Source organism: Hylobates moloch, unplaced genomic scaffold (assembly GCF_009828535.3).
Source record: "Hylobates moloch isolate HMO894 unplaced genomic scaffold, HMol_V3 SCAFFOLD_19, whole genome shotgun sequence".
Taxonomy (NCBI): domain Eukaryota; kingdom Metazoa; phylum Chordata; class Mammalia; order Primates; family Hylobatidae; genus Hylobates; species Hylobates moloch.
Window position 1 is genome coordinate 19310508 of NW_026652294.1, and position 27209 is coordinate 19337716.

The window sequence follows — 27209 nt, forward strand, 5'->3', positions numbered from 1 at the left end:
ATATGTATTTATATTGTTTCATTATGTTTCACTAGTAATTGTGCATAGTAGGCCCTGATAGCTCTATGTATATAAGGAGGAAAGATTTTCAAGTAGTGTTGTCCTTCAACTCATGACACTCTAATAGCATGTACATTTTTCCATAGAGAGTGGTCACGGCTGAACAATTTCAAGAAGTGAGTCGATGTCTCATTGCCCTATCTTATCTTGAAAAACCCATGTACCTAAGTCGTGGATGTGTCTGCTGCATCCGCTGCATCAGTTCACTTCTGAAGGAACCCAATGAGGAAGGTGTAATGTGTTCCTTTCGCTCTGTGGCTACTCAGAAGAATGACATCAGGCCCGATTTCCAGCTGGGAAAGATGGATTCTAAAATCAAGGAACTGGAGCCCCAGCTGACAATTCTATATCAGAACCCAAAGACGCTGAAGTTCCAAGGTAAGAAATCTGTACAATTTGCTCTCAGCCCATTAATGGCCCTGAAAAAGTAGCCATTCAAAATGTTCTCCATTAAATATGGGCATAGGCTGAATTCTGGCACCTGAAATATTTATGCCTCCCAAACCATAGCTGAATATAAACTAGAGATGACTAGAGATTTTGCAGGGAATGTAATACTTAGGACGTGCTCTAGGCCTGTGCTGTCTAATGTGGTAGTCGCCATTGGCTGTAGAGCCCTTGAAATATGGTTAGTGTCCTCTGTGAAAATGATAATAATTTGGGATATACAGGCTTATAATATACTATTTAAAGTATTTTTTGCATTTTTTTTCTTGAGACGGAGTTTCGCTCTTTCGCCCAGGCTGAGTGCAGTGGTGTGATCTCGGCTTACTGCATGCTCTGCCTTCTGGGTTCAAGCGATTCTGCCTCAGCCTCCTGAGTAGCTGGGACTGCAGGAGCATGCCACCATGCCGGGCTAATTTTTATATTTCTAGTAAACACAGGGTTTTGCCACATTGGCCATGGTGGTCTCGAACTCCTGACCTCGTGATCTGCCCACCCTGGCCTCCCAAAATGCTGGGATTACAGGCGTGAGCCACCACACGTGGCTGCACGTTTTTTATTACTTTTTTAGCATGTCTACAGGAAAATTTAAAATTATACATGTGGCTCTCATATTTCTTTGGGTGTAGCACTGACCTAAAACATAACTTCTCAAGCTTGTTTATATTAAATTACCTGGAGATCTTTTTAAAATACGTATTTTGATTCTATAGGACTGGACTGGCCTGTCCCATAGAAGCTACATCAGCGATGTGCAGGCCCTAGATGAGAAGCTGCTCAACATCATCAACCTGCAGTTCCTGCATGGCTACTACAAGCCCATCCTGTTCGAGCCCCACCAGACCTGGCCTGGGCATGTGGCTGTGTGGCAGGACACGTGCTCCATCGTGGCCATCTTGCTAACATCACACAGAAGGTGCACCCCGTCATCTGATCTCTCACCAGCTACCCTTTGGCTGCACCCAGGCTCTGGCCATGCCCAAGCCCATGGGTGGGGTGGTGGTCTTTGTCGTCAGCTCGCTGTTATACCTGAACCAGATCATTCACCCGTACGGTGTGGCTCTCAGCAGCCTACCACAGGCACCACAGCTTTCCCGCTGTGCACCCAGGTGGGTGTGTGAATCACCCTGGACTGTGCCCAGGCCACCTTCATCTCCTATGACAAGATGGTCATCTCCCTTAAGGGTGGCGGGATTTACGTGCTGACCCTCATCACTGATGGCATGCGTAGTGTCCAAGTGTTCCACTTTTGACAAGGCGGCCACCAGCGTCTTCACCACCAGCATGGTCACCATGGAGCCTGGGTACCTGTTCCTGAGTTCTTGCCTGGGCAACTCTCTCCTCCTCAAGTACACAGAGAAGCTTCAGGAGCCCCCGGCCAGTGCTGTCTGTGAGGCTGCTGACAAGGAAGAGCCTCCCTCACAGAAGAAGCGAGTGGACACATGACCAGCTGGTCAGCCAGGGACAAGTCCGTGTCACAGGACGACATGGATGAGATTGAAGTGTACGGCAGCGACGCCCAGTCGGGCACACAGCTGGCCACCTACCTTTGAGGTGTGTGACAGCATCCTTAACATTGGACCCTGCACCAGTGCTGCCATGGGTGAGCCTGCCTTCCTCTCTGAAGAGTTTCAGAACAACCCTGAGCCGGACCTGGAGATTGTGGACTGCTCCGGCCATGGGAAGAATGGGGCTCTGTCAGTGCTGCAGAAGAGCATCCAGTCCCAGGTGGTGACAACCTTTGAGCTTCCCGGCTGCTATGATATGTGGACAGTCATTGCCCTGGTGCCTAAGGAGGAGAAAGAGAATCCCAAGGGGGAGGGCACAGAGCAGGAACCCAGCACCCCCGAAGTGGACAGTGACCACTACAGACGGTGATTCCTGATTCTGAGCCAGGAAGACTTATTCCTGCAGATGGGGCAGGAGATTGTGGAGCTGGACACCAGTGGCTTTGCCACGCAAGGCCCCACGGTCTTCGGCGAAAACATCGGGGACAACCACTACATTGTCCAAGTGTCGCTGCTGGGCATCCACCTGCTGGAAGGAGTGAATCAGCTGTACTTCATCCCTGTGGACCTGGTCACCCGCAACATGCAGTGCACTGTAGGCAACCCCTACATGGTCATCATGAGCGCTGATGGCCACGTCACCATGTTCCTGCTGAAGAGCACACTCCTACAGTGGCTACCAGCGCCACCTGGCGCTGCACAACCCTCCGCTGCACCATCAGCCCAAGGTGATCACGCTGTGCCTGTACCGAGACCTCAGTGGCATGTTCACCACTGAGAGCTGCCTGAGCAGGGCTCACGATGAGCTAGGGGGCTGCAGTGGCTTGGGGGCTGCAGTGGCTTGGGGGCTGAGAGCCTGGGCTCAGAGACTAGCCGCACAGTGGGTGATGAGGAGATGCTGTGTGGGGATTTGGGCTCCCTCTTCAGTCTCAGCAAGGAGGAGGCCCGAAGAAGCAGCCAGCCCCTGCCGACTGGGACTCTGTACCCTTCCAGACAGAGCCCATCCACTGGTGCCTGCTGTTGCAGGAGAATGGCACCATGGCGACCTGCCAGCTCCCCGACTGGCGGCTGGTGTTCTTGATGAAGAACTTCCCTGTGGGGCAGCGGGTCCTTGTGGACAGCTCCTTTGCAGAGCCCACCACACAGGGCGAGGCCTGCAGGGAGGAGGCCATGTGCCAGGAGGAGCTGCCTCTCTCGTCAAGGAGGTGCTGCTGGTTGCGCTGGGCAGCCGCCAGAGCACGCCTTACTTGCTGGTGCATGTGGACCAAAAGCTGCTTATCTACAAGGCCTTCCCCCATGACTCAGCTCGGCCAGGGCAATCTCAAAGTCCACTTTAAGAAGGTCCTTCACAGCATCAGCTTCTGTGAGAAGAAGCCGAAGCCATTCAAGAAGAAAGCAGGTGGCTGCACAGAGGAGAGGGCCGGGCCTGGGGCCGTGTGTAGTGTTTCCACTACTTCGAGGACATTTATGGCTACTCAGGAGTGTCATCTGCGGCCCCTCACCTCACTGGCTGCTGGCGACCGACCGAGGGGTGCTGCGGTTGCACCCCGTGGGCATCAATGGCCCTGTCGACTCTTTCACTCTATTCCACAATGTCAACTGTTCCGCGGCTTCCTGTACTTCAACAGACAGGGCAAGCTGAGGATCAGCGTCCTTCCTGCCTACCTGTCCTATGATTCCCCATGGCCTGTCAGGAAGATCCCGCTGTGCTGCACGGTCCACTGTGTGGCTTACCACGTGGAGTCCAAGATATATGCTGTGGCCACCAGCACCAACGCACTGTGCACGTGCATCACACACATGACTGGCGAGGAGAAGGGATTTGAGACCATCGAGAGAGATGAGCAGTGCATCCACCCCCAGGAGGCGGCCTTCTCCATTCAGTTCATCTCCCTAGTCTGCTCGGAGGCTATTCCCAATGTCAGGATCAAGCTGCAGAAGTGGGAGCATATGACCAGCACGAACACAGTGTCGCTGCAGCGAGGAGACTAGGTCGGGCCTCAAAGGCTACGTGGCCGCCGGGACCTGCCTCATGCAGGAGAAGGAGGAGGTCACGTGCTGAGGGCGGATCTTGATCATGGATGTGATTGAGGTGGTGCCCGAGCCCGGCCAGCCCTTGACCAAGAACAAGTTCAAAGTCCTTTACGAGAAGGAGCAGAAGGGGCCTGTGACTGCCCTGTGCACTGCAAGGCCACCTGGTGTTGGCCATCAGCCAGAAGATTTTCCTGTGGAGCCTGTGGGCCAGCGAGCTAATGGGCATGGCCTTCATCGACAGGCAGCTCTACATCCACCAGATGACCAGCATCAAGAACTTCATCCTGGCAGCTGACCTCATGAAGAGCATCTGGCTGCTGTTCCCAGGAGGAGAGCAAGACGCTGAGCCTCCTGTCATGGGATGCCAAGACGCTGGAGGTGTACAGCATGGACTTCATGGTGGACAACACCCAGCTGGGTTTTCTGGTGTTTGACCACAACCGCAGCCTCATGGTGTACATGCACCTGCCTGAAGCCAAGGAGAGTTTTGGGGGCATGTGCCTGCTGCGGTGGGCGGACTTCCATGTGGGTGCCCACGTGAACACATTCTAAAGGACCCTGTGTCGGAGAGCCACCGAGGGGCTCAGCAAAAAGTCGGTCGTGGGAGAATAAGCATATCACGTGGTTCGCCACCCTGGATAGTGGCATCAGGCTACTGCTGCCCATGCAGGAGAAAACCTGCTGGAGGCTGCTGATGCTGCTGAACGTGCTGACCACTATGCTGCCGCACCATGCAGGCCTCAACCTCCGCACCTTCTGGATGCTGCATGTGGACCTCCGTACCCTCCAGAATGCTGTGCTGCAAGCTGGACAGGGAGCTGCTCAACCGCTACGTGTACCTGAGCACCATGGAGCAGCAAGCTGACCAAGAAGATCGGCACCATGTCCGACATCATCCTGGATGACTTGCTGGAGACAGATGGCATCACCGCTCACTTCTAGCTCCATGGATGCCACTGCCACCACTGCACCGCACTACTTCCCACCCCCTTTTTAGTACAAAACACAAGGAATATACACTTTCTGGAAGACCATCTGATACTATGTATCAAGAATCTCAAAAATATTCATATACTATAATGCAATAAGGCCATTTCTAAAAACTGACCCTGAGAAGATAATCCAGACATGTGCTACAATTTCCATTACAGAGACATCTGTTGTAATATTGTTTACAGAAGGGGGAAACAGAAAACAGCCTCCATGTCCACAGAGGAATGATTAAATATGTGGTACACCTACAGGCTGGAGTGTAAAATGGACATAAAAACAAAGAAGAAATGCTCATGAGAAAACGCAGTGATAGAAGCCTTTTCTCAACAGTTTCTGCTTTGTTTGGGGTAAGTGTTCCACTTTTACCATTCCTAAATGCTCTAGTATAGTATAGTCTTAATCACATGTTTACTTGTATGCATTATTACTTTATAAAATCTTTGAAAACCAAGTCTGTGTCTGTCTCATCACCACTGCTGGCACAGCTCACAAGTATTTGCTGAGTGAGTTATTTAATCAGAAGTTACAAAACCAAACCAAACCTTACTTCCTTTCTGATTCTTTCAACTACCTAACTCTACAGCATACGACACTATTTCCTAAACAAGAGAAAGCAAAAAAAAAAAAAAACACCAAACAAAAACAAACAAACAAACTCCAAATGCTTTAAATGCTATTACAGATTATAAAATTACAACACTGCAGACTTGGCAGAAGGAAGGATTTAGATTTCATAAAACATACACAAGTCACTTGGTAGAAGGCCCAGGGATATGAACAGATACTACACGCATGAGAAAATATCATGAGTAAAACAACTACAGAAAACTGTACAAAGCAGTGCCACTTTTGGCATGTTAACCTTTGATATTCTTTTTTTTTTTTTTTTTTTTTTTGAGATGGAGTCTCACTCTGTCACCCAGGCTGGAGTGCAGTGGCACGATCTCGGCTCGCTGCAAGCTCCACCTCCTGGGTTCACACCATTCTCCCGCCTCAACCTCCCGAGTAGCCAGGACTACAGGCACCCGCCAACAAGCCCAGCTAATTTTTTTTGTATTTTAGTAGAGACGGGGTTTCACTGTGTTAGCCAGGATGGTCTTGATCTCCTGACCTGGTGCTACTCCCGCCTCAGCCTCCTAAAGTGCTAGGATTACAGGCATAAGCCACCACGCCCGGCCAACATTTGATATTATTTAAAAATGGAAATAGCAAATACTGTTACAGATATGATGAAATAGTACCCCTCATAGTTTGTTGTAGATATTATAAATTGGCACTGTTCTTAAGATAATTATAAGTTAAAGAAAGAAAGTTCATGGCCCACTTACACTATACTGAGAAGTGGACAAAGGAAACAATCTCAAGTATGAAAAAGCTGATGCATAAAAACAGCTCAAAATATTATTTGTGATAAAAAAAGTTGAAAAAAATCCATATCATGAAATATTAAATATCTTTTAAAACAGTGGCCAGGAAGCCTATGAGCCACCTAGGAAATGCTTCTGAAATAATTTTAATTAGAAAAAAAGCTCCAAAATAGAACATGTGCTGCGATTAAGTTTATGTTAAAAAGACAAATTCAGAGGTAACACCAGAAAGAAATATACCAGAACATTAACAAGAGTAAATGCATGATTGTATAGCTTATCCCTACTTTCCATAATGTGGTGACACTATTTTTCCAATGATTTTCTTAAAATTGAAAAACAAAGATTTAGAATGCTTGTATCCTGGCCTTTCTTTAAAGTTCAGTTCAACTTCCACATGAGTGCTTGATAGCTCAGCTTCCCTATTCAAGCTCTTTCTCTAGTCAGTCTTCATATGATACAATTCACAACTTCATTAACTCACTTGTTTGATTTTATAATTGTCTAACACTGTAAAATACAGTTCTTATTTTATAACAGCTTATAACTCTATTGTACACCAGTAGTACACTAATGGCTCTCTCTGTGTCTGAAAAGTTCTATGGACACTGGAGATACGAAAGAAAAATCAACTGTTGATTAATTGAATCAAGGTGCCTACTCTGAACAAAAGGGGACCACAATTTTTTTTACTTTTTTTTATTATACTTTAAGTTTTATGGTACATGTGCACAACGTGCAGGTTAGTTACATATGTATACATGTGCCATGTTGGTGTGCTGCACCCATTAACTCATCATTTAACATTAGGTATATCTCCTAATGCTATCCCTCCCCCCACTCCACGACAGGCCCCGGTGTGTGATGTTCCCCTTCCTGTGTCCATGTGTTCTCATTGTTCAATTCCCACCTATGAGTGAGAACATGCAGTGTTTGGCTTTTTGTCCTTGCGATAGTTTGCTGAGAATGATGGTTTCCAGCTTCATCCATGTCCCTGCAAAGGACATGAACTCATCATTTTTTATGGCTGCACAGTATTCCATGGTGTATATGTGCCACATTTTCTTAATCCAGTCTATCATTGATGGACATTTGGGTTGGTTCCAAGTCTTTGCTATTGTGAATATTGCTGCAATAAACATATGTATGCATGTGTCTTTATAGCAGCATGATTTATAGTCCTTTGGGTATATACCCAGTAATGGGATTGCTGGGTCAAGTGGTTTTTCTAGTTCTAGATCCCTGGGGAATCGCCACACTGACTTCCACAATGGTTGAACTAGTTTATAGTCCCACCAACAGTGTAAAAGTGTTCCTATTTCTCCACATCCTCTCCAGCACCTGTTGTTTCCTGACCTTTTAATGATCACCATTCTAACTGGTGTGAGATGGTATCTCATTGTGGTTTTGATTTGCATTTCTCTGATGGCCAGTGATGATGAGCATTTTTTCATGTGTCTTTTGGCTGCATAAATGTCTTCTTTTGAGAAGTGTCTGTTCATATCCTTCGCCACAATTTTTTTAAAGATTTGCAGTTATATATCAAGTTACTGTTTCCTAATATATAAAAACATAAATGTCATAGTTCTACAAATAGTGTTACAGATTTATTTCCTTTCAAAAGCCATACATTATGATCACTTTCTTTTGTAAAATGTAGATGAATAAATCAGATAAAGATAATCTTCCTATGGGACTTTATCTCTTAAGACAATCAATATTTTGTATGAAGTCTGTATAGCTGCATTAATAAGCTAACTATCAATGAATGTCATCACAGGCTCAGGGAGAACATAAGGAAAACTTACTAAATTAGTATCTGCTGGTTTGGTCTCTGTGCAAATTGAATACGGATGACAAGGCATTTAGCTTTGTATTATAGTTTGCTAAGCAAAGGGATAATGCAAAGAAAATTTCAAAGGGAAACATTTAACCAACTTTAACCAAGAGAACAAACTATTTTCAAGTATTGCAATAGCTCTATTTGCATAAAAATAATTAGGTGCTGATTAAAAATGAATCTTCTTTATTCATTAAATCAAGGGTGCATCGTAAGAATTTAGGATTACTATTGCTATATTTCTATATTATAATATAACTACATTTCTTTTAAATATTCCGTAATTCTGAATATTCACTAATTTACACAGACAACCCTCCAGGTCATCCAAAATGGTGAAGCTGAATCATAACAGGTGGACTATGTTTTGCAAAACTGATCTGGCACTGAGAAAACGTACTGATTGAAATGACTGAACTGTGCTCTTTCAAGATATTCCTTTTAATTTTTTTGGCAAAGCTAGACATACTTTTTGATGTGGAATAATGTTATCTCTTAGTGAATTCATTAATAAGGTCATATAGTCCATTTGTATTCTGATTTTAGATATAAATTTTCACTTTATAGGTTTTCTTAAGTTACAATTATGCTTATTATAATTTGTTTTGGCATCTCTTATGACTGTCAAATTGATGATTTAAAATACTTATTCCCAATGTAAGTTACATGATTAACTCACACTACATTATGAAATAGTTTTTTCATTCAAAATTAAACTTCAGTTATCCTTCTCCTTCTCTCCTTTTCTAATCCAACAAATCAGATCTATTTTTATATTTGTTTATATTTTTTAATCAACTACACATCCCTTTAAATCTGTTTATTGCTTTAGAATTTGAAGGTTCAATTTGAAGAGAAGGGCCTATTAAGAAACTGTACGGGCCGGGCGCGGTGGCTCACGCTTGTAATCCCAGCACTTTGGGAGGCCGAGGCGGGCGGATCACGAGGTCAGGAGATCCAGACCACGGTGAAACCCCGTCTCTACTAAAAATACAAAAAAATTAGCTGGGCGTGGTGGCGGGCGCCTGTAGTCCCAGCTACTCAGAGAGGCTGAGGCGGGAGAATGGCGTGAACCCAGGAGGTGGAGCTTGCAGTGAGCCAAGATCGCGCCACTGCACTCCAGCCTGGGTGACAGAGCGAGACTCCGTCTCAAAAAAAAAAAAAAAGAAAAAGAAACTGTACGGAAGTTAGTACATATTTCTGGACACTTTCAAACATTTATTTCCTTAAGTCAACCTCTGGGTGTGATCTCTTAATAAAACTCATGAGTCTCCCGGAAATGATAGGTTAGAATAGAAATTATTTTAACTTCTGCTTTCTTATATAGATTAAAAGCTTGTGCATAATCTAATTCATAGATTCTAATATAACAAAATTATTTATCCTGAAATTTCACTAATAAAGGGGGAAAACTGTGAAGGATTTTTTTTTTTTTTTTTGAGACGGAGTCTCGCTCTGTCGCCCAGGCTGGAGTGCAGTGGCGCAATCTCGGCTCACTGCAAGCTCCTCTTCCCGGGTTCACGCCATTTTCCTGCCTCAGCCTCTCCAAGTAGCTGGGACTGCAGGCGCCCGCCATCACGCCCGGCTAATTTTTTTTTTTGTATTTTTAGTAGAGATGGGGTTTCACCGTGGTCTCGATCTCCTGACCTCTTGATCCGCCCGCCTCGGCCTCCCAAAGTGCTGGGATTACAAGCGTGAGCCACCGCGCCCGGCCAACTGTGAAGGATTTTAAGCTCTCATGATGTTCATCACTCTTGAATAACAGATGCTCATAGATTTCCGGTTTTATTTATTTACTTATTTATTTTTTTTGAGACGGAGTCTCTCTCTGTTGCCCAGGCTGCAGTGCAGTGGCGCCATCTCGGCTCACTACAACCTCCGCTTCCCAGGTTCATGCCATTCTCCTGCCTCAGCTTCCTGAGTAGCTGGGACTACAGGCGCCCGCCACCATGCCTGGCTAATTTTTTGTATTTTTGAGTAGAGATGGCGTTTCATCGTGTTAGCCAAGATGGTCTCAATCTCCTGACATCGTGATCTGCCGGCCTCGGCCTCCCAAAGTGCTGAGATTACAGGCGTGGGCCACCGTGCCCAGCCTGATTTCCACTTTTATTTTAAAGTTCTATTTCAAAGGTCTAAATCTCAAAGAAAGTCTGTCTTAAAATCGAATTAGGCAACTCGTAAAAACTTCCATGACATTCATATCACATCTTCAGAGCTGTGGCCCACAGCTGGTTAGGCAGAGGGAAGGGGAACGAAAGCAGACAGACAGCTTTGGTGAAAAAAAGAGGTTTAGGGCCCCACTGGATCATCTCTTATATGGACTACAAGAACTCCCTGGGTCTAGGTCACTTAGCATGTTAGGGTCTACTGTGAAAAGACTTTGAGAACATCTCTCTAATTTTGAACTATGACAACCAAGTTTCCAAAAGGGAGAACCTGAGCCTTAGACCCCAAATGGCTTCACAAAATCATTTGAACTGTGAATAATCTCATAGCATAATGGTGAATCCCTAGGTTTAGTCTAACTTCGACCAGGATTCTGTATTTGGGCCAAAATTCAAACTGTTTATGAGTGGTGTTTATTCACTTTGTTTTTCTAGTCATTGTTTGTTATAATATGCACATTTCTTACCCTCATAAAGATTTAAGCAAGGACAAAATTCAAAAGCAAGAAAAGAATTCTTCGAAGTTAATAGAATATATCCCTGTCTTTACTGAGTTCGAGAAAATGCTTCAGGATTCACCCCAAGTCAAGCTGCTGATTTTTTTGTTTTGTTTTGGTGAGAAAATTTCAATCTTAAATAAAAATAGATCTTTAAGTTTTGGGAAAATATTCTGAAGGTTCTCTAAATCAAATCAATATTTGAACTGTGACATGTGTAAGATTTTAAAAAATACTATATTCAAAGAAGAATGGACCAAAGCATAATTTAAAGTGAATTCAAGGAATGCAACAAAAAATAAAAGTCCTCGAGACTTAAAATTCCTCCATAATCAATCAGAATTTTCTACATTATAGTTAAATGATATTTTAGCAACTTCAGAAAAGAGAAAGACAGTAAGCAATACTATGAAATGGATAAAAAAGGAAGAAAACAGAAGATTACAGATCAAGTCAGATACAGTTCTTACAGAGAAGAAAATATTTATAATTTATCCCTTAAGATTTAGAAAACATTTTTCATTTCTAGAAGTTAAATACTAATAGAGAAAATATCAACATATCATTTAAAACTTGCTGCTATAGGCCAGGGGCGGTGGCTCATGCCTGTAATCCCAGCACTTTGGGAGGCCAAGGCGGGTGTCACGAGGTCAGGAGATGGAGACCATCCTGGCTAACACGGTGAAACCCCGTCTCCACTAAAAATACAAAAAATTCTCTGGGCGTGGTGGCGGGTGCCTGTAGTCCCAGCTACTCCGGAGCTGAGGCAGGAGAATGGCGTGAACCCGGGAGGTGGAGCTTGCAGTGAGCAGAGATTGTGCCACTGCACTCCAGCCTGGGCGACAGAGCGAGACTCCATCTCAAAAACAAAAACAAAAACAAAAACAAAACAAAACAAAACAAAAAAAAACAAAAAAACTTGCTGCTATAAAATTAAATTGTTAAAAAGTTTATACCCTGTGCTTAGCAGTAGGTAGGTTGACATCAATGAAAGAAGTATGCTGAATAATCGCTGAGAGCTGGAGAACTCAGTAGTGGCACAACCAAGGAAGAGGCTAAAATGAAACAAAGCAGGTCATCTCCCAGTACAAGAGACACAAAAAAAATGTTAGTGTAGGGCCGGTGTGGTGGCTCACGCCTGTAATCCCAGCACTTTGGGAGGCTGAGGTGGGTGGATCACCTGAGGTCAGGAGTTCAAGACCAACCTGGCCAACACAGTGAAACACTGTCTCTACTAAAAATACAAAAATTAGCCAGGTGTGAGGGCAGAACCCTCATGCTCCAATCACCTCTAAAGGCTCCACCTCTCAACACTGCCAAATTGGCAATTAAGTTTTACATGAGTTTTGAAGGGGGTAAATATTCAAACCATAGCAGTAGGCCATGTGACCTCAAGAGCCTCCTTAACATATCTGCCCTGTGATCCCAAGCCCACCCAGACCCTCCTCCCAGCACCACTCAGAGCAGACAGGAAGGCCAGAAGACCTAGAGTTGGTGGGGGTTGGGAAGGTGGGGAGGTGACCTGGGGGAAGGGCTGCTCAAGGGTGATGCACACCTAGACAGGTGGCCCGTGCCCTGCGACCAAGTGCCCAATTGCCTTACTCCAGTTTTTTTGTTGTTGTTGTTTGTTTGTTTGTTTTGAGACATAGTGTCACTGTGTTGCCCAGGCTGGAGTGCAATGGCACGATCTCTGCTCACTGCAGCCTTCACCTCCCAGGTTCAAGTAATTCTCGTGCCTCAGCCTCCCGAGTAGCTGGGATTACAGGCATGCGTCACCATGCCTGGCTAACTTTTGTGTTTTTAGTAGAGACAGGGTTTCCCCATATTGGCCAGGCTGGTCTTGAACTCCTGACCCGAAGTGATCCACCCCCCCTTGGCCTCCCAAAGTGCTGGGATTATAGGCGTGAGCCACCGTGCCTAGCCCTCCAGTTTTTTATCCTGGGACTGACTCTTCCCCAGTGAGAATGTCAAGGGTGCCTGCCCACCTCTGGGAATTCCCTCCCCAATCCTGTCCCTCTGTTCAGAATGCTGCCCTCACTTGGACCCACACATAGAGCTCCTTCCTGTCACTCAGCTCTCAGCTTAGTTGACACTGCTCAAAGTCAACTAATGCGAAAAGCCCCCTCACCCTCTCCTGTGGCCTTGTGTCCTCTGCACTGCTAAGCACGAGCTGGACTCTCCTCCCTCTCTTCCCTGTAATGCTGTGTGTAGGTTCCTGTTTGTTTCTCCACTGAGGGCAGGGACCCTGAAGGACCAGTTCACAGCATCCCACGTCTAGAAAACTGCTCAACACATTATAGGAATTCAAGAAAGAAGTTTGTCAAATGAAGGAACTTTCTAACATTCTGAACCGACTAACGATGGCATGGACTACTTGGTGGTAGTGAGCTCCCTGCCATTGGTAGTATTTAAGCAGTAGTCGGATGACACTCGGAGGGTGCATTAGAGAGACAAACGTAGGAGGTAGAGTTCAAGCGTAGGGCAAACATAGATCCTTCCCAAGGTCTCTGACCATTCAGTGTCCCCTTCCCTGCTACCATCTTGCCCTGAGACCCAGGGGGATGCCCTTCTTCTCTCTGGGCCCCAGTCTCTCAACAGTTCTAGAAAACAAATGGTGGCAGCATCTATTTGGCTGAGCCACCCAGAGAGAAAAGGCTGTGGAAGGAAAGACCAATATTTATTCATTAGCATATTCAGAAATTAGACTGGGGAGCCACAAATAGACATTTCTAACAAGAGCCCATCTGCCCCTGCCTCTCGGGCTCATCCTGCACACTCCTCGTTCATGTCACATCTTGCTGCCTCCCGCACTGGGGGTTTGGCTGGAATATTTGCCAGCCGCTCAGTTATTTTCTGGGGTGATTCATGGGAAGGTGGGACATCCAGCTGCAGTTGGAATGTTCTTTTAAAACAGCATGTGCTGCTCCCAACGGGGCTGCATCTGAGCGAGGCACAGGGCTCGCTCTCCTCTGGGGATGGCGTGCAGGGGTGGGGAAGAGCTAAAGCGTGTGCCACTGACTGGAAGGGGCCCCATCAAAGCCCGGGCTTCACTAGGGAGCAGTCCATCTGTTTTGTGCCCTGCCACAGGTGCTCCCCTCCTAGCCTCAGCATTCATGCACCCACTGTTTCTCCATCTTTATTTTATTATTTTTTGAAATGGGGTCTCACTTTGTTGCCCAGGCTGGAGGTGCAGTGGTCCAATCACAGCTCACTGCTGCCTGGAATTCCTGGGACTACAGGCATGTAACACCACACCAGGCTAATTTTTACAATTTTTGTAGAAGCAGGGGTCTCATTATGTTGCCCAGATTGGTCTCAAACTCCTGGTCTCAAGCAATCCTTCCAGCCTCAGCCTCCCAATGTGCTAGGATTACAGGTGAGAGCCACTGTACCCTGATTGTTCCTCCATCTTCAAAAACAGTCTTGATCTCTACTCCTGCCCTCCACTTTCATGTTTGTTTGTTTGTTTTTTTAATGGAGTCTCACTCTGTAGCCCAGGCTGGAGCACAGTGGTGCGATCTCAGCTCACTGCAGCCTCAGCCTCCTGGGTTCAAGCGATTCTCCTGCCTCAGCCTCCCGAGTAGCTAGAATTACAGTCATGTGCCACCACACCCGGCTATTTTTGTATTTTTAGTAGAGATGGGGTTTCACCATGTTGTCCAGGCTGGTCTCAAACTCCTGACCTCAGATGATCTGCCCGCCTCAGCCTCCCAAAGTGCTGGGATTACAGGTGTGAGCCACGGCGCCCGGCCACTTCCGTGTTTCTTTCCCCCTCTGGATAGCAAAGCTCTTTGGAGGAGCGAAACTCCTCTCCATCTTTCTTGAACACCCCCCTCCAGCACACTCTTGACCCCATGGATTCCCTGAGGCTTAATGAAGTCAGCAGTGACCCCCAACCCAAAACCCAGGGCCGGCTGGCAGACGTCGGCTGTCTGAGCCACCCTCTGAGTCTGACTCTGCCGGCTGGTCTCTCTCTCCTCCTTGCTGCCCTCTCACCTGGCTGCCAGGACTTTGCTGCTCTCAGCCTCGCTCCCACCTCTCTGGTAGTTCCTCCTCACTCCCTTGCTGGCTCTTTTTTGTGAACTTGATCTTGAACGTGTTGGCGCGTTTTGGAGCTCAGTCCTTCCTGTGCCTTGTTTTATTACCCTCTCATTCCCTTACTGATCTCATCCTGCCTCGGGGTTTTAAATGCCCTCCGATGCCAATGACTCCCATGTACGCCTCCAGCCTGGACCTTTGTCCTGACTCCTGACCTCCAACTAGGTTTTCAACGTGGATGCCAAAGACACCTCTGCTCACATCCAACACGTCCAACACTGAACTCCTCATCTCCTCCCACCTCCCTGTCTGGGTTGGTGGCTGCCCTGTCTTCCCCGTGGCTTGGGCCAGGAGCCTGTGTTTATCTATGGTTCCTTTTTTTCCTGCACCCTACATCCAATCTGTCAGGAAATTGTCGTTCCATTGCCCCAGTGCATCCAGGATCTGATGGCTTCTCTCCACCCCACCCCGTTTCCATCCTAGTGCAAGCCACCTTCATCCTTGCCTCTGCAGTCTGTTCTCAGCACTGCAGTCAGAAGAAGCCTTTACACGGTAAGCCAGATTATGCTGCTCCTCTGCTCAAACCTTGCCGAGGCTCCTCCTTTTCACCTGAAATGCAAGCCAGCGTCCTTCCTGGATTCTGCAAAGCCCCAGATAATTTGACTGGCTCCCTGCACCTTCCCTAATATCCCCTCCTATTGCTCCTTCTGCATTCCACACCCCCTTCACTTTCTCCTGTTCACTGGGCTCCAGGCACACTGCCCTCCTTCCCATTCCTCCAACCTGCCGGGCACACACCTGCCCCAGGGCCTTTGCACTTGCAGTTCCTTCTGCTCAGATGCTCTTGCCTCAGATATTTGCTGGGCTCACACCCTCACCTCCTTTACCTCTGTGCTTACCTTCTCCATGCAACCCCTCTCAACCAACTTATTTAATTCAAACTCCTCACCTGTCCCTGCTCCATAATGCAATAGCTACAGACGTGACACATTTTAAAGTTGAATTTGCATCATTAACATTTTCTCCATCACTTGCTTAAGTCTAGACAATCAACAAAACAATCAGTCAGGCCCTGATGTGCATTGTTTGCCAATTCCCATGGTATATATAGTTCCACCAAGGCCAATTTTAAACTACCTATATGATGCCCCTGAACACTGTCTTGGAGAGAGATGCACAGAAGCGCACCATTATGTAGTATTTTGTAATAAATGTAAGTCACCCTAGGAGCATCAATAATAGTAAAATGAGGTAAGATAATTAGGACATGATTACTCTGAGTATGCATTACCTTTGTTTTTAATAAAATGTACTTAATTGGAAGTTCGTGTAATTGAATTTTTTTTATTGGCCGCATTTAACAGCTGACTCACAAAATTCCTAAAAATTAACAGTAGACTTTCACCACCCAGTATATGCTGGCTCCAGCACCCCCCTGAGAATGGTTGATTAATATGGAATGGCCATGCTGTGGAATTTTATGCAACTATTTAAAAGGACAAATTGGAGCTCTATAGCAGATTTGGAGGAATTTTTACAAAGAATTGTCAAATAAGAAAGCAAAATATAGAACCACAGAGTCATTTTTATAACACAGTGATCTCCCCCTCAATAAAACCCTCTCTATATGTGTCTGTACACATTAATAAATAATTGCATAAGTATCCAGAATCAACTTGATTTGGGGGCATAGGATGTGATGTGTGGGAGGGAGAAAAGGAAGCCAAGCAAAATAGGAAAACGGAACCAAAAAGACTGCCAGGAAAGCAAACTATACAGATGGTAACACATTTTGGCATTTAAGCATAATATGTGTATGTATTTGTTCATATCATTAAAATACATTTTTAAACCAAGTCCTCATTTGGACAGTTGTTCAGGTTATCTATTGCCGTATAACAAATCACCCTAAAACTTAGTAATTCGAATTGCCAACAACCATTTATTATGACAAGCCTGTGGGTTGCACATGTGGTGTTTCTGCTTCACATGGTGTTGGGATACTGGGATGGCTGCAGGGTTCAACATGACCTCCCTCACATGGCTGGGGGTTGATGCTGGCTTCAAGCTGGGAACTCAGCTGGGCCTATCAGGAGGGGACCTGAACTCTCCTCTACCTCTCCATGTGGCTACTTGGGCTTCCTCACAGCGTGGTGACTGAGTTCTAAGAAGAAGCACTCCAAGAGGCAAAGGCTGGAGCTGCGTCATTTCCACCATATTCTATTGATCACAGTGATGACAGGGTCAGCTCAGATTCACAGGGAGGAGATACAACATTTACCTTTCGATGGACGTGGCAAGATAATATCACAACAGTGCATGTGGTAAGGGAAATATGTGGTAATTGTCTTTGGAAACACAAAAGACCACAATGATCCAAGCCCTTGATCATGTGGCCATGAAGTCTTCACTTCCCTGGGGTGGGGACCCAGCGAAACCCTCAGTGACAACCCCCAGGAGGGTTTTCTTCCAGGTTGACTGAGCTGTCTATGGGTAACATTATGTTATATTTGTGTATTGGTTGCAACTATCAATTGGCTGCAGATACAAGACTTTGGCAAAAATCAAAAAAGCATTCTGTGAGAATCAGTTGAATGTATACATTTTATAAAACAGTGTCATATATTTTATTATTATTTGTAAACTTTGTGCCACAAATCTTTTAGTGTTAATAAATTTTATAATAAAAGTAGATGTGTGTGTGTGTATATATGATATATATGTGTATATATGATATATGTGTGTATATGCATTTTTCCCCTGTAGCACACCTCTAAGTCTTTGTCTGTTAATAAGCATCATTTTGTTTCTATTCTACCATGGAATTCCATTTTACTCATGCTGGGTTCAAAGAGTATGTGCATTTTTAATTTTAATAGATATTTTCAGATTGCTTTCAACAGCAGTTATAATTCTCATTTCTAGCAGCAGTGTATAAGAGTACCCTTTTCTTACACAGCTGCCAACAATAGATTGTAGATTTATTTTTTGCCAGTCTGATAGGCGTAAAGTGGTATCTCACTATTTCAACTGGCTCCCCTCTGCCATCCCAGTAAGTCTGAAGGTCTTTTCTTATGTTGGGTGACATTTGCCTTCCTTCTGTGACTTGCCTCTTGGTTTTTCTTTTTCTTTTTCTATTGGGTTGTTTATTCCAATACTCCCTGTCAATTTGTGCATGTTCTCTGTATATTAAATTTCAGCCTTACGAGTGGCTCTGTGTTCCAAATCCCAATTAAATATTGACTTTATACCATCTTTTGTCATACAAAAATTAATTTTTGCATTACCAAATGTTTATCATTTCTTCTATAGCTTCCGGGTATCTCATCTTGGTTAGGAACCTGTCCCTTTGTTCAGAGTGTTGATATAACCCTTCAGAATTTCTTGCTGAATTTTTATTTTTCTATTTAAGCCTTTAATATAAATCTTATTTTCTTTTTTTAATTTTTCTTTTCATTTTATTTTTTATTTTTTATTTTCTTGAGACGGAGTCTCGCTCTGTCACCCAGGCTGGAGTGCAGCAGCGCGATCTCGGCTCACTGCAAGCTCTGCCTCCTGGGTTCATGCCATTCTCCTGCCTCAGCCTCCACCTTCCAAGTAGCTGGGACTACAGGTGCCCGCCACCATGCCCGGCTAATTTTTTGTATTTTTAGTAGAGACGGGGTTTCACTGTGTTAGCCAGGATGATCTCGATCAGCTAACCTCGTGATCCACCCGCCTCGGCCTCCCAAAGTGCTGGGATTACAGGCGTGAGCCACCGCGCCGGCCCTTATTTTCATATATGGCTAAAACAGGAGTCCAATTTTATTTTTTTTTTCTGAATAGGTAGCCTGTTACACCAGTTAAATATTTGTGGTTTAGTGAAAACCAAAAGAATTATGTATTAAATAATAATTCCTCACTGTATTGAAATACTACTTTTGTTAAATTATTATGTATACTCACATATATTTTATATTCTAATCTGTCATTCTTATGCCAATGACATATTGATTTGGTCATAGTGTTTTTGTAGTATGTTTTAATTTGGGGGGTTTTAGGAAGGCAATATATAACACTATTTCTGGGATGAGGTCATGAAGAGTGCCTCCTTTATTCTGTTTCCCTTTCCATGACATTCACTGTGGGGAGGCTCTCTGTTGAAACTGTGGAGACACAAGATGAAAGCAGTTGGATCCCTGCATCACTTTATGGAGGAGAGTTTCTTCCCTGGAGCTTTGCCTGATTGCATCATCTTTGTGTGAGTGATAAACAACCCTTTGTTTTTTACCTCAGCATAGCCTATCCTGTTCCGACTAATCATTGGTGCTGCTGTATCAAAAAGCCAAAATATACAGCATTAGCTTAGTGGCTGGTGGTGTGTGCCAAGGACACTGATACTGGAGGCTGGGGCATGGCAATCTGTACTATTAATGGTAACACACTTGTTAAATGGCATACTTGCATTAAGAAGGCTAAGAAAGAAGGCTATTGTAAGCACATCTTGGCTGTTGTCTTCATTCAACAAAGCCTTACAAGAAATAAGCAGCTAGTTTGTGAGCAGCAATAAAGGAAATAGAGAAATTCCAGCAAGTTAGGGCTTAGCAAAATTAAAAAGCTGACTGCTTCCAGATGCCAACTAACTTGATATAGGATTGACAACACCATTGAGCAACAAAGGCCCAAACTACCTCAGGGCAAAAGGCAGATTAAAAAGATCCAGATAGACTCAAGGTAAGTGCCATGATATTGTGTGTGAGAGAGATGGGGGAGCAAAGAAGGTAAATAAGTTGAGATCTACATCTGAAAAATAACTTTTGGGGGAGTTATGGTACAGCGAACTCTTTGGAAACAAATCAAAAGCAGACTAAGTTTTTAAGGACATTGTATTACAAAAGAAACCCACAGTTTGAACTAAAAAAGGCTCGGACTATTCATGACTTAAAACAAACTATGGCTCCCTAATTTTCCATGGGCCAACAGTAGCTTGAGTTTCACGGTCCTAACACAGCATATTCTTCCACGTCCATTTCAGATGTGGCCAAGGAGAGTGATGGAATGATAAAAGGGCCAGGGAGAACAAGGAACAAGGGACTTCTTCCTAGAGAAGCTTAATGAAGAAACCTCTGACGAGGGTAGGAGCTTTCACAATGTCTACTCAGACGGATTTCAGAATTGTTACCCCTACCTGTCTTCATTCTCTCCGTTTAAAAGTAAAAGTGTTTATTGCAGTTGTCCTAACCCTACTCCATCATTGAATATTGGGTCTGTATAGGAGGCAAGTAATATGTCTCTTCTAGTTTATAACTCTCCAGACCAAGAAGAAGCAGGTATAGACCTGATGGAGAGCATTAGGCAGTTCACTTGAAGACCCTCAATTTCTTTTTCTTTCTTTTTTTCTTCTTCTTTTTTTTTTTTTTAAGAGATGGGGTTTCATAATATTCGTCAGACTGGTCTTAAACTCCTGACCTCAGGTGATCCAGCCGCCTCGGTCTCCCAAAATTGTTGGGATTACAGACAAAAGCCACTGTGCAGAGCCTAAGAATATTTCAGAATTGTTACCCCTATCTGTCTTCATTCTCTCCATTTAAAAGTAAAAATATTTATTGCAGTTGTCCTAACCCTACTCCATCATGAAATGTTGGGTCTGTATAGGAGGAAAGGAATATGTCTTTTCTAGTTTAGAAATCTCCAGACCAACAAGAAGCAGGTATAGACCTGATGGAGAGCACTAGGCAGTTCACTTGAAGACTCTGAATTTTTTTTTTTTTTTTTTTAGAGATGAGGTTTCACCATATTGGTCAGGCTGGTCTCAAATTCCTGACCTCAGGTGATCCACCCGCCTTGGTCTCCCAAAGTGTTGGGATTACAGACATGAGCCACTGTGCCTAGCCTAAGAAGACCCTCAATTTCAAGCTGGATTTGCTGACAATTTCAAGTGGGGTTTTCTGTCTTGAGAAAGTGAGAGTATGTTCTACGTATGGGAAAAACAATGACCATAGGGGCACACAGGAAGATTACACTTCCTACTTCCTGGTAGTTAGGTGGGGCCATGTGACTAGTTCTAGCGAATGAAATGTGAGTGGAAGTGTCATGTATCACTTCTGGGCCAAAGTTTAAAAGTTGATGTGTTTCCCTAACACTCTTGTCTTTCATCATGGTGACCTTGGAGGCCACCAGTGAGGTGATGGTGGACAGGATGAAGGATGCCTAGAACTAAAGGGGTTTTCACCAACCCACATTAGATTTTGCATGAATGAGATAACATATTGCTTTCTCCATCTCTTTTTTTGTTGTTTCTTCTTTGGTTTTTTGTTTTTGAGATGGAGCTTCGCTATTGTTTCCCAGGCTGAAGTGCAATGTGCCTCACCGCAATTTCTGCCTCCCGGGTTCAAGCAATTCTCCTGCCTCAGCCTCCCGAGTAGCTGGGATTACAGGCATGCACCACCACACCCGGCTAATTTTTTATTTTTAGTAGAGACGGGGTTTCTCCATGTTGGTCAGGTTGGTCTCAAACTCATGACCTCAGGTGATCCGACCGCCTCAGCCTCCCAAACTGCTGGGATTACATATTTCTTAATGTTTAGCTACTGGGAATAATTTATGTTAGATTATTTTAGATTTTCTACCTATACAATCATATCATCTGTGAAAGGTGATGTTTGAAAATTTCTTCCTTTTTGATCCTGATACCTTTTTTTTCTTGTCTGTGTCTTGCTGTACTGCCTGGGACTTCATAGTCAATGCTGGGTAGCACTGATGACAGCTGGGACCGTGGGCTTGCTTCTTACAGGAAAGGAAAGCTTTCCATATTTCAAGTATTGAGACAAGTAAGATTTTTCTGTAATTTTTTGTGGCTATATAGTGTCTCTTAAAAGAAAGTTCCCTTGGACTCCTAGCTTGCCTAGCTGTTTTTATCTTAAATGGCTGTTGAACTTTACAATTTTTTTGTATCTCTTGAAATGATCATATATTTTTCTATTAAAGAAAAAATGCTTATTCTCCTAATTATATTTATTGTTTTCTGATGTCAAAGCAACCTGATTGATATGGTTTGGCTCTGTGTCCTCACCCAAATCTCACCTTGAATTGTAATAATCCCCAGGTGTCAAGGGTGGGACCAGGTGGAGATAATTGAATCATGGGGGTGGTTTCCCCATGCTGTTCTCGTGAGAGTGAGTGAGTTCTCAGGAGATCTGATGGTTTTATAAGGGGCTGTCTCCATCACGCTTCTCTCCTTTCTGGTTTCATTTGAGACGGAGTTTCGCTCTTGTTGCTGGAGTGTAATGCAGCTCACTGCAACCTCTGCCTCCCGGTTCAAGCGATTCTCCTGCCTCAGCTTCCTGAGTAGCTGGGATTACAGGTGTGTGCCACCTTGTGAAGAGGTGCCTTCTGCCATGATGATAAGTTTCCTGAGGCCCCCCCAGCCATGTGGAACTGTGAGTCATTAAACCTCTTGTCTTTATAAGTTACCCAGTCTTAAGTATGTCTTATAGTAGTGTGAGAATGGACTAATGCACTGACATTCCTCTTCATATACCTGATTAGGTCATGCTGATTCTATCTTACTGTCTTTTAATTGGTATTTTTGCGTCTATGCTGATGATTGAGACTTACTTTGTCAGGTTTTAGTATCAGGGTAATTCTAGTCTCAAAAATGAATTGAGGCCATTTTATGCTCTTTAATATTCATTTTCTATTGCTTTTCTATTCTCTGGAAGAGCTTGTGTATGATTGGCATGGTTTCTAAGCTTATGATTGGCATGATCTCTTCCTTAAATGTTTGGTTGAATTTGTACGGCCTGGGGTTTTCTTTTTTTTTTTTTACTTTTATTTTACTTTAAGTTCTGGGATACATGTACAGAATGTGCAGGTTTGTGACATAGGTATACATGTGCCGTGGTGGTTTGCTGCACCTATCAACCTGTTATCTAGGTTTTAAGCCCTGCATGCATTAGGTATTTGTCCTAATGCTCTCCCTCCCCTTGCCCCCCATCCCCTGACAGGCCCCGGTGTGTGATGTTCCCCTCCCTGTATCCATGTGTTCTTGTTGTTCAACTCCCATTTATGAGTGAGGACATGTGGTGGTTTCTCTTCCTGTGTTAGTTTGTTTGCTGAGAACGATGGTTTCCAGCTTCATCCTTATCCCTGGGGTTTTCTTAGTGGGAAAGATTTGGTTATGGATTGAATTGATTTAATTACTATAGGACTTTTAAAATTTCTATTTTTCTAATATCAGCTTTGAAAATTTGTACTTTTTAAAGAAAAGTATTTCTTTTATATTTTCAAATGCTTTGGATATGATTTTTTCATAACAATTTCCTTTTTAGTCCTTTTGGGCTGCTGTAACAAAATACCTTAGACTGGGTAACTTACAAACAATAGAAATTTATTTCTCACAGTTCTGAATACTGGGAAGTCCAAGATCAAGGAACTGGCAGATGTGGGGTCTGGGGGAAGACTCGCAGTCTGCCTCCAAGATGACGGCTTGTTGCTGTGTCCTCTGGGGATGAATGCTGTGTCTTCACATCGTAGAAGAGATGGAAAGGCAAAAAGGCCCAGAAAGTCCCCTCCAGCCCTTTTATAGTGTCACTAATCCCATTCATGAGGGCTCCATCCTCAAGACTTAGTCACTTCCTAAGGGCCCCAAATCTTAATACTTACTATCACATTGGGTCTTAGGTTTCAAAATATTAATTTTGGGGGAAAACATACATTTGAACCATTTCAGCCTCTTTTTTATACTTGCTGGATGTGTAGTGGTGTCTTCTTTTTAATTTCTGATATTGGAATTTGTGTCTTCTTTCATTTTTATCATATGAGTTTTGCCAGGAATTTATCAATTTTATTTTTTTAAAGAGCTAGCATTTGGCTTTGCTGATCCTGTGTTATGTTTATTTTTTTTCTTTAGTTGTGTATTTATCTTCATTGTTCTCTTCCTTTTTACATACTTTTGTGTTTATTTGACTGTTCTTTTTTTTTTGTTTTTTGAGATGGAGTCTTTCTCTGTTACTCAGGCTGCCATCCTCCGCCTCCCGGGTTCAAACGATTCTCTTGCCTCAGCCTCCTGAGTAGCTGGGATTACAGGCGTGCGCCACCATGCCTGGCCAATTTTTTGTATTTTTAGTAGAGATGGGGTTTCACCATATTGGTCAGGCTGGTCTTGAACTCCTGACCTCGTGATTTGCCCACCTTGGCCTCCCAAAATGCTGGGATTATAGGCGTGAGGCACTGCGCCGGGGCCAACTGTTCTATTTTTAATTTGTGAAAAGTATGGCTGACATTAGTTTTCAGTCAAGCTTGTGTATCAACTTGGGGAAAATTGACACATTTACTGTGTTGTCTTCCAACTCATGAACATGGTATGTCTCTTCATTAATTCAGATGTTCTTTGATTTCTTTACCAAGATAGGCTCTTAAGCTTGAATTTTCTTTTAAGCACTTATTTATCTGAATCACGTTTTAATATGTAACAATTCCCTTATACTCAAATATATTCTAATTTTCATTATGATTCATTCCTTGACCTTAGCCTATTTATATTTCTTGTTTTCCAAATGTATGGGAATTTTTATATTTTTTACATATGTATATATATTTGATTTATTTTTCTTTTCTTTCTTTTTTTTTTGGAGACAGAGTCTTATTCTGTCACTCAGGCTGGAGTACAATGGCACAATCTTGGCTCACTGCAACCTTTGCCTCCCGGGTTCAAGTGATTCTCGTGCCTCAGTCTCCTGAGAATCTGAGATTACAGGTGTGCACCACTATGCCCGGCTATTTTTTTATATTTTTAGTAGAGACGGGGTTTTAGTGTATATATATTATATATATATACTAGATATTATATATACTCTAGATATTATACTAGATATTATATATACACTTATATATATACTAGATATTATATATACACTAGATATTATATATATACACTAGATATTATATATAATATATATACTAGATATTATATGATATATACTAGATATTATATGATATATTTGTCCAATATATATATGAAATATGGAACTATAGGAATTTTCTAATATGTACACACACATGTATTTTCTAATATGTACACACTAGATATATATATATTTTTTTTTCTAGTGTATGTGTATGTGTGTATATGCTAGAAAATCCCCAGATGTTTGGAAAACAGCATTCATCCCCAGAGAACACAGCAACAAGGTGCTATCTTGGAGGCAGAGAGTGAGTCTTCCCCAGAGAACACAGCAACAAGGTGCTATCTTGGAGGCAGAGAGTGAGTCTTCCCCAGACCCCACATCTGCCAGTGCCTTGATCTTGGACTTCCCAGCCTTCACGACTGTGAGAAATATAGTAGAAAATTCCTATATATATATATTTTATACAATTCTATCTTAATGGCACTGTGGTCAAATAAAGTCCTCTGAAGTTCACTGATACTTGCTTAATTATACAGTATAACATAACTTTTTGTAAAAGGTCTGTGTCTGCATGAGGAAAACGTGTATTGGTATGTGTTAAATGCATTGTTCTAGATATCTCCACTAGGTAGATTTCTTAATCATATTCAGTTCTTCATATTCTTACTTATTTTTCATTTGATTGTTTGACCTGTTGTAGAGAGGTAGGTTAAAATTTCCCAGTATAATTGTGATTTTGTCTACTTCTTATAGTTCTATCAGTTTTGCTATATATATTTTGAGGTTATGTGTCAGTAGGTGTCTACCAGTTTAAGATAGTTATATTTTCTTGTAGAATTGGCTTTTATCATTATGAAATGTTATTCTATATCTTTGCTAATACTTCTCATCTTTAAGTATACTTTATCTAATATTATTACAGATACACCAGTTTTTCTGTTTGTTGTTTGTTAGTGCTTGCACAGTATATCTTTTCCCATCCTTTTACTTGCACTTATTTTCTGTGAGCTAATGTTGTAAATGTCTTTTATAAATAACATATAGTTGGTGTTTTCGGTTTTTTAAAAATCCAATCTGATAGTCTTTGTGTTTTAAATGGTGCATTTCATTCACCTATATTTGATGTAATTACTAAAATATTTGGTTTTAAATATTTTAATTATGTGGTGTTTTTGGTCCCACCTGTTTTATATTCTTCTTTCTTCTCAATTTTTGTTTTCTTCTTTTGGATAAGTGCATTTTGTCATTCCATGTTTTCCTTAATATTAGCTTGGAAGTTATATTTTCTTTAACTGTTATTGCAACGGTTACCCTAGAGATTACAAAATGCATCCTTAACATAATATTGTAAGTACTGTTTGGTATTCCTGGACAATCCAAGGACCTAACAATACTTTAACTTAATTTATACCCCTCCTGTGTTCTCTGCAGTTGTTATGTATTTTATTTCTGTATATTTTAAAACCCATGAGGCATTATTACAACCATCAAATCAGCCATTCTTTATTTAGATTTGCCCCAGATATAACCTTCCTGTTGCTCTTTATTCCTTTCTGTATCATCAACCTCTGCCTAGGTGTATTTTTTAAACTTACTGTCTAAAGAAGACACTTTGGTATATTTTTTAAAGTTGGGGCCTATTAGTTATTAGTTATATATTTTAAAAATTTTAATCTTTTCTAAGAAGTCTTATTTACCTTCACTCTTGAAAAGATATTTTTGCTAGGTTTAGAATTCAAACATATATGCTGTATGATATAGTAGTATAAAATAATTATATTGTCTTCTAGTTTCCAGTGCTTTTATTGTAGTTTGCAAGTCTAATTGTGCTTCTTTGAAGTTAATCTGCACCCCCACCCCACCCTTTTTCTGACTGCTTTTAAGGTTTTCTCTTTGTCTTCTACTTTAGTTTAGTAGAGCTTCTTGAATTTGTGGCTTGATGTCTTTCAGTAGTTGCAGAAAATTCTTAGCCTTTTATCTCTTCTAATAGTATTTCTCCTCCAATCCCTTTCACCTTGCCTACTGGAACAATTGTATCTCCTGTCTCCTATGACTGCTATCATGTCTCCTATGATATCTCCTATGACTGCTAAGTACTTTTCTCTGTTACATATCTCCTATGACTGCTAAGTACTCTTCTGTGTCTTTCATCCTTTTATCCCCTGCTCTTCATTCTGGATGTTTTCTTGTGACATATCTTTAGGTTGATTAATTATCTCTCCAGTTGTATCTAATCTGATTTTTTAAATTAAATCTTTTTATTCTGAGGTAATTGCATATGCACATGCAATTGTAAGAAGTAGTACAGAGACATTCTTTTACTTGGTTTCCTTCAGCTGCAGCATCTTGCAAAACTACATTACAATATCACAACTA

General features: G+C 42.8%; 1 pseudogene; it reads left to right on the forward strand.

Moving 5' to 3' along the window:
• Positions 1-362: 362 nt before the first annotated feature.
• Positions 363-27209, forward strand: part of LOC116459213 (cleavage and polyadenylation specificity factor subunit 1-like) — a 49683-nt pseudogene continuing 22836 nt past the window's right edge.